We start from the raw sequence: 9003 nt of genomic DNA on the forward strand, positions 1-9003 counted from the left end.
CTCCACCCATGCTGTTGGATGAGGACCTCGCTGACAATTCAATGTTTATCTTCTGATTCGACTGCTGCACAAACTTGCTTAACTCAGAAACTGTCCCCACGAAGCTTGACGCACTGTCACTGTAAATCTCTGGAGGTTTCCTTCTCCTTCCAATAGAACGTAATAGAGCCATTAAAAATGAATCAGTAATCAAACTACACATCATTTCAATATGTACTGCCCATGTTTGCAAACAAGTAAACACACATCCATACCCTTTTTCTAATGATCTTCCTATGTGTCCTTGTTCTTTATGACAATGTCTAATTATCATTTCCGTCACTAAGTGTCGACTGGGTAAAATTACTGAATGTTTAAAAGCATTTGGGAAACCTGAGTATCTTAGTCGACCTCTAACGTAGAGTAACCCATCAAGAATTATCAATGATAAACCTTTCAGATCACCATGGCTTACTACTTTACTGCTGTTTTTAAATTCACTAAGTAATTCTCCATACACTTCTCTCTGAACCATCAATAAAATCTTACGCTTGGCAATTTCAAGCTCTTTGACCTTTAAGCATCCTAGATGAACGGATCCTTCACAACTCGGTAAACGAAGTACCATCAGGAATTCGATGAACCTTCTAAACCAGGTTACAACTCTGACTAATTTCAACCACTCGGAATAATAAGAGAGAACAGGTGTCTTGTTGTACGTTATACTACTCAAGTTAACCACAGCAGTTTTTCTAAACTCAATATCGTCAAGAGTAGGTTCCAGACAGTCAGTGATTGTTATATAAAATTCGCCATGCAATAAAGTAGGACATTTGAACCAAGATTCAAGATCGGTCATTTTTTGTATACTTCCTCTACATAATAATTCACTTATATGCTTAACGAAACTCTTTGCTTGCTCACAAGTGGGAATGGATATCAAGCAATCATCAACATAGAAATTATTCTTGACATCATCTACAACATAACCATCATAACCGTCAGAGAATATTTGGGCCGTCTTATTCAGGGCAAAGTTCGCGCAAAGTGGCGATGATGTGGCATCAAATGGATGGGATGTCATTTGAAACTCGGATGGTTCCCTCGACATGTCTCCCTCCTGCCACCACAGAAATCTTGAAGCTCCTCGATCAGACTCAGTGACCTTCACTTGCATGAACATTTCTTCAACATCTGCAGGGATTGCAACTGCCTCCTTGCGAAAACTTATTAATATACACCTTAACTCAGCGGTGGTATCGGGCCCTTGATAAATCATATCATTTGGGGGAACCCCTGCAAACTGGGCGGCACAATCAAGGACCACTCTAAGATCTGGTTTTTTCACGTTTAATACCGCATGATGAGGTAAATACCATCGAGGGCGATAATAAAACTGCAGATATATTTCAAAGACCCTCTCCGCATAAGTCTTAGTAAAATCACTTTCAGTACTTTTGATATACTTGATGTGCAGACTGACATCCTTCGACAACATACCCTTCAAACTTTGTAATCTACGGTTTGCTACTTCATAATTATCCACTTTCATATCTGGATTCTTTTTCCATGGTATAGAAACTACAAAATGACCGTTGTCGAAGCGCATGCCACCTTCCACAATCTTTATAGCCACCTTGTCGTCTACTGATAATGATTTATCACTTGAATAAGCATCTGAAAACTCTACGTCATAAGGCTTACGTATTTCGTTCTCTAATGTCTGTATCTTACTGGTATGATTAACAATTCTTTTCCTATATTCCGGGCATGATGGCTTATCATTTACGACGTTGCTTGTCGAGTCAGTGTGCAGCAGAGCGTGATGTCTCCTCTCACAACTCTCAACCTTACAGAGCCTTGTCATCTTACATTCATTAACCTTATGTCCTTGTCTAAGACAGACGAAACAGATACCCTTGCTTTTAGCGTGAGACCATCGGTCTTGAACTGTAAGCGCTAAGAACTGTGGACATTTATCAATGGGATGGTCGTAGGAACACATACTGCATTTAATTTTCGTTGTCGAACTATTCCGTTGCTCTGACTGCACGTGACAGTTCGTCTTTACGTTACGCCCTTTTCTTGAACGGTTTGCTAACCGTCCAAATCTACTACAAGCCACTCTCGCACGCGATGCGATAAACTGAGTGAGCTCGTCGAAGGTCGGCTCCCTGTTATCTTCAGTCAATTTATTCACCCAGTCCGCCCACTGGGCTTGCATAGGTTGAGGCAAGAGTCTCACTATTCTTTCCAAGGTAACTAAGGAATTTAGATCAGAAGTATAATTCATCTGTTCCAAGACCATAGCACAGTTTTCCATTTTAATAGCCAAGTTTGATAGTTGGTCCCCGTCAATATACTCAAAATTCACAGCACTGAATAAGTCCTCTAGTGTTTCTCGAGCAATTACGTGAGTCTGTCCGAATAAACGTTTTAAAATCTCCCTTGCTCTTTTATAGCCAGAGGATGCCTCCATCATGACGCAACCTTCAATAGCTGTTTTAGCCTTGCCCTTACAATAGTGTATCAAATAGAGCAAGTGCTGGCTATCATCCGTGACTCTTGATGCTACATACGTCTCAAACTGCCTTATAAACTTCCAGTATCCTCTTGGTTCTACATCGAAATAACTCAGTTCAACCTTTGGTAGTTCTGGGCCAACAACATGAACTATAGGCAACATGCTCTTTCCTGGTAATTCAGGCCTTTGCTTCTCCTTTAAACTAAGACCTTTTACGTCATCTGACATCGAATTAAGACTAGAATCACTACCATGATCATCAACCCTATTTGAGTCTGAACCATGACCCTTAAGGACGTCAAAAGGTACTTGCTTGACAATAGGGGATTCTTCATTAACATCGACGAACTTTGAGCTTGATTTTCTTCGACGATTAACTGGCATTATAAGCGAAACGACCAATTATTTCCAGAAAATCCGCGAACGATTACCAAAGGATTTCGGCCAAGTAATAATTGTTTAGAACTGTAAAATCCAAACTTCGGTTTGGATGTTGAAGAATAGCCGACCGGGGACTTTAGACACGCGCCCTTTCCCGTCGAAATCAAAACAAGTAATTGGGTAAATAGCGGTTCTATAATTCATCATAAATTTAAATGTAAATCGTTACCTAAACAAATATTACCACCCGGCTATTCAACCAATAATTGTTCAATCAATCAAATCTAAATTACAGTAAATTACAGTAAATAAAGAAGTTGATAGAAGATGAGGGAAAATTACCAGTCAAAACAAATGAACGTTATTCTATCCTGACTGGATAGAACACACACAAAAGGAGGAGCAAATCAATATGGCTACCGCCAAGAACAAGTGTCAAGTAAAACAACACAGATGAAGTTCAGGAAGAAACACAAACTTAGTGAATGCGTAAGAAAACAAAAACTATAATAAAAAAATACAAGTATTAGCAATTCAAATGTAATCAAAATACAACAACGTACAACTAAGGGGATCAATAGGAACAAAGTACAAGTATATACATGGAAGGATTTTCACCCACACAGAAAACCTTCGAAATGGATCTTACAATCGGAACAAAGATTAAAATACACAACAGGGAGAAGGAACAAATAAATGACAATACTGTTCCACAAAGAAGCTGAAGAGGGATTTTCATCGTTCTCTTTCCGTTACAGAGTGAGTTTCTTCTTACCTAGGACTCATCATCTTGACATTAATGGACCCTACAGTTGATGGGTAGTGGCAGTGGGCCCTAACCGCACAATCCTCAAAGCTGAACACGAGACAACTGGGAAACTAGATGTTCAATATTTAACGCGGAGAAAAACCCGAACGATGGAGAATGCGAGAACTATGAATTGAATTAGTTCGAATTGATCGGATGGCATGGCTCGGCTTTGCAGGCGTGGTCACTGTTTAGGGTTGTTATTTACCTTTTATCCATGTTAAATATATTGTTCCATCCCCAGCCTAAATGTGTTCTTCACCGTATATTGATGATTGTTACGATACGATGATTTGGTTTAGGCAACAACAAGCTCTCAACTTTGGGGATTTCCCCCCTTTTTTATGGCTTACCCTTAACCCATCTAGTTGACCTTTTAATTTTCATATATAAATGTTCTTAACAAGTATATATGTGATCAGACTGTTCGAAATGTATCGCGCATATATATTACATAATTCTGATAAACTTCGTCTTCTCATTGCATTATCGAAATTTATCAAAGGGACTAATTGTTTTAAATTTTTCAAAATTCTCACGCCATGTAGGTGGGTTAATTGTGCTGTCCAGAACTTGATTACTGTTTTTGTCCAGTGTAACTTAAGTTAGTTATCTCTTCCAGAATAATAGTTTACAGCTTGATATGATTGCTAAAAAGCGGGCTAAAGCCGCTAGAGACTTAAAGTTAATGTGATGTCTCAAATCAACCTTTTGCTGAAGGTTTAGGAAGTTAAGAGCTGACTTTGTTAAAAAGGTATCTTTTAACCACCACTGGCTGTGAAAACCATCGTTCCCTTGTTGTAGAAGTTGAGAGCACGGCGATTGCAGAGCAGTGTGACAGTATTGTCTCACAATCAGCCACTGCCTCATGTAGTTACTGCAGTGTCCAGCCATTACAGCCAACCGTATGGTTCATCTTTATCTATTAATAAGCTATAGATTGTCAACAACTTGTTGGCTTACGAAGGCTGTGACGGTAAGGAACACTTAGTCTATAATGTGCATAGTTTAAAGCATATTGTTGACGATGTTATCGAGCACGGGAATTTAGTGTCACTTTCTGCATATCCCTTTGGATTCTGTATGCCAAAAATTAGGTGTTCAGCACACTGCGGCTTTTCCGCGGCTAAACAAACTGTATAGCGATATGCCGAAGAAGTTTACTTTCAAAGTGCACTGAATCAGGACATGGAAGACAATTTGACTGAGTCTGAGGTTAGTTATGATCCTTGTAATGGAGCCATCACTTGCAAAAACTAAAAGCTAACAACCACCAGACCTGACAATGTTGTTATTGCCAACGGGAAACCAGGGTTGATAACACAAATTATTGATGGAAGCAGGATAAGGGTTGAGCATTTCATAAACCGTTAGATTTTTTTACTGACCCATTTCCCTCTAGTACTATAGACATATTCAGGCATTCTACCGTAAGCTACGAATGTACGTAGATTACACCTGCAGATATACTTTGTAAGTGTATCTGTATACCTACACAGCTGTTTAAGGTAATCATTCCCCTAGGACATACATATCAATAACATGACATCATTTCTCAATGACTGTCACAAATGTAATATTTTTAGCAGTAAGTAGGCCTGCTGATTAGTGCTTTGACCTACTTCATCTTGAGATGTGATCAAATATTCACGAATATATCGCTGTTTTAATTACAGCGATAGATCGATTAACGTTAAGTTTCTTTGACACTGCGTAATTGACTAAAAATAATGGAATATCGCAGAAAAAACTGTACGTATATATTCTTGCCTGGCTTTTCCGTGATATCTGTGGAAATTTGTTGAGAAGTATTGCCTTAAAACGAGTTTGCAAAAATTGTAATAAGATTATGGTGAAATTTTGGGGAAAAGAGCAAAATTTCCCCCAAACTGAAAATTTTTTGGGATTTACTAATAAATATAAGCCGACTTCCCCAAAGCATAATAAGATTCTGGGGAAATTCCCCAGGTCTGGAGAAATTTTGGGGTTTTATTGCCATTTCCCCAAAGTTTACTATAGCTGCTTCCCCAAAATGGGTTAAATTTTCCCCAAATTGGGAGATTGGGATGATGTGACTTCCACACAGGATCTCATAGATTAAGCAGTTACATTATGACAAATCCACAATGTTAGGATTAGGTCTAATATTAGATCACTACTAATATCATTGTAGACCATAATTCTACAGATGTTCGCCCCGTGATTTCAGCTCAGTACGGTTCTCTGGACTCACCAGCTAAGTGGACAAAGCGATGGTGTTTGAAGCGATCGATGTTAGAGTTCCGGAGAGAAAATAAACTCAGGAATGCAGGTATATCCACCCTACGAGTCCTGACTGCGACGAGAGGCGCAGTTTAGATTCCACTGTTAACCACCATCCGACTGTTTAGAATGCAATATCGAGGTGGTCCTCACATGATGGACCTGAAAATTACCGAGATCAAAATAACCGATACGAATGTGTAGTGAACTTCTTCTATCAAGAGAACGCGATTGGTGTGATGGAAGCAATTGTTATTATTGTAACCAATTGTACCACGGATTGTTTTACCGTACTTGTTTGTTTAACTGTACCAAAACACACACATCCTTCCGTTGATTGTGACCTTGCACGAATTCGGTTAAGCTCAGCAACCACATTTGTAACCTGGCACAATCTCAGTATTCTTTCGATACTACGAGATCTCCAACAAATACATCTCGACTGCAGCCATCAACTGCCTTCTGATATTTGGCTTACGGGGGATCTTATCGGTTAACTGGCACATAGTCTTCCTGTGGTGGTGATCATAGTCAGCGGCGACTCGACGCCACACCACAAACGCATCAGTACTAAAAAAAGGTTTATGTGGCTATCAATGTCTGTTTAATATAGATTTCTTTAACAAAACTGAAAGGCTTAGACGTATTATTTGGCTAGCAATAAATTTGCAGTCAGTGGTTATAATCATCCCATGTGAAATGGTTTGTCCAAACTTAACCAAAACCTGTTTAACAGAAGGAATAGTTTGAAGAGCGCTTTGAAATGTTCTACTAGAATATATTGTTATTCCTTTATTCTTTCGCTCTGTTTTGTACTTAAACTTCTTACTTATAAATCTTGGGACCATGTTTCATATTTCCCAATGTTTTTTGTCTGGACCGTTATCATTTAACCTTAGCAAGGATTTAAAGACTTATTGTAGTATAATGCCGGGTCATAGATAATAAGGTCGTAATTTACTAAACTCAGGGTTACAGAGTGGTTTAGTTCAGAATTGTTAACCTTTGACCACCTGCTGGAAACGGTTATGCGGATCCTTGAAGGTAGATTTTCGACCTTATTTTGTCGTGGATACAATTATTGGTTCTCTGATACTTGATTTCTCTTTATTAACCATACCTTTGGATGTTTACTGAGCTTTTCCTTGTACGAGAAACCTTTAAGTGTTTGGCGAAAATTGTACCGATTGAGGTACTTTGTATTTTGGTGTAAATTGGTTTCCTTGTAAACTTAGAGCCAATTAAATGAGGCAAAGAATTTGTGTTTGGATATAATTTAATACGACTGAACCAAACAATCCTTTCGATCACGGTTTCGAATGTTTTGTACGTAAGCATGTGTTCATTTGAAGAGTCTTTCCATGGATACTTTTTTTGACTATAACCCTTTATGTTACTCTTGAATGTAAAACTGTTAATTTTAACACCTTAAGTTGAAATTCCGTTGACTTTTGGATATAAATGAGACTGTGATCATTTTCTTTAATCGTAGCATTGATTTTCAGGATATCTCACCTAGTTCATGTGAATTTTACGGTTTAAGTTAGTTTCGTTTGACTTGGCTCCTAATCATGACGGAGGACATCTTTGTTTTCCTCAGTACGACTGTTCTTCTAACTGATCAGTCTGATCTATTCAGGAAGGAGGGAAATAAAGTTTAATCAGCAGGATCACCTTTTCTTTGATAAATGACAACTTTGTACCTCCTATTAGTTTATCTATCCAATATATTTCTTATTTAATTATTAAGTCCGCTCAAACAACTCTTTAGGTTGTGTAGTTTAGTAGTTCTATTCGTTTATGTGATTTGATGTAACTTATATCAATGAACTATCAAACAATTTTTAAGCATATGTTGCACAAAATTTCATTTAACTGCTATCGATTGGTTAGAAGTTTTCACGTAAGGTCATCGTTTTTAAATGACGAAAATATGAGAAGAATAAAGTAATGCATATGCACATAATATATAAAAAGAGACAGAGCCACCTAGTGAAGTGGTCTTCAATTTCAGAAGACCGGCTCGCCTATGAAAATACTGTGGATACGACATAATCGGACGATTCTAACATCACAATAATTTAATAACGATAACTTGAAGACAAACAAGGAAAAAGGTGTCAAGAGTTGAGAAATTTCAGTTGAACGCAGCAAATGTTTAACCGAGTGACTTCCCCGCTGACCATATCGAAGAGAATAAACTTACACCAATTGTTTTGGCATAAGACGAGAATGCCTGGCTGGAAGCTTTCAACGAGTTGTGTTGGTTTTCACTAACAAGGTGGACATCTATAATCCTCAGAGCTACTTATTTTGGTAAGCCATTCAAAAAGGTATAAGTGAACATATTTCTTCGTCGTAGGTAGCCTTTTGAAATGGAAAATGGTATCCTGAAATACGAGTCCTGAGAATGATTTGTCCTATAGAAGGCACCAAATCCGCACACAACACAGAGTGTGATAACATATGCGCAGCAAAAAAGAAAATAACTGACTCCCCGAAATTATAATGAACGATCATATCAGAGTTTCGCTCAGCTATAAAAGTTGTCATATGTTCACAACTCAATGGTTGTAAGAATCCTGTTCGGTATGGTTTATATAAAATTGATAATAGAATGTCATGAAGTAATTTAATATGCACACACAGATTTGCTACACGCTAAAAAACGGTTGAAAATACTCAATACTAAATAATGTATTTCCGTGTTCATCTTGTTTTGCTAATGAGGTATGGCAACTTGGACAGATGAATATATATGCCTGGTTCTACGTTGTACCCGACTGACTGTATCTTCGTAGACTAAGCCACTTTACTATAGTTACCACTTATTTTGTGCCAACTTTGTCATACCAGTAAACCAGCCTATACTCAGTAATTATTTTCAAAACCTATGGCCTCATCAGAATCACTAGTGTTATTCACCATGAGATAATCAGAAACTTATTTACCTCAAGATACACTCAATTACCTGTTCTACTTGCGCTGTATGTTCAGAGATACGGTTGAAAATGTGAATAATTTTTAAATTGCTAGGTGGTTACTAAAC

Source organism: Schistosoma haematobium, chromosome 4, assembly GCF_000699445.3.
Source record: "Schistosoma haematobium chromosome 4, whole genome shotgun sequence".
NCBI lineage: Eukaryota > Metazoa > Platyhelminthes > Trematoda > Strigeidida > Schistosomatidae > Schistosoma > Schistosoma haematobium.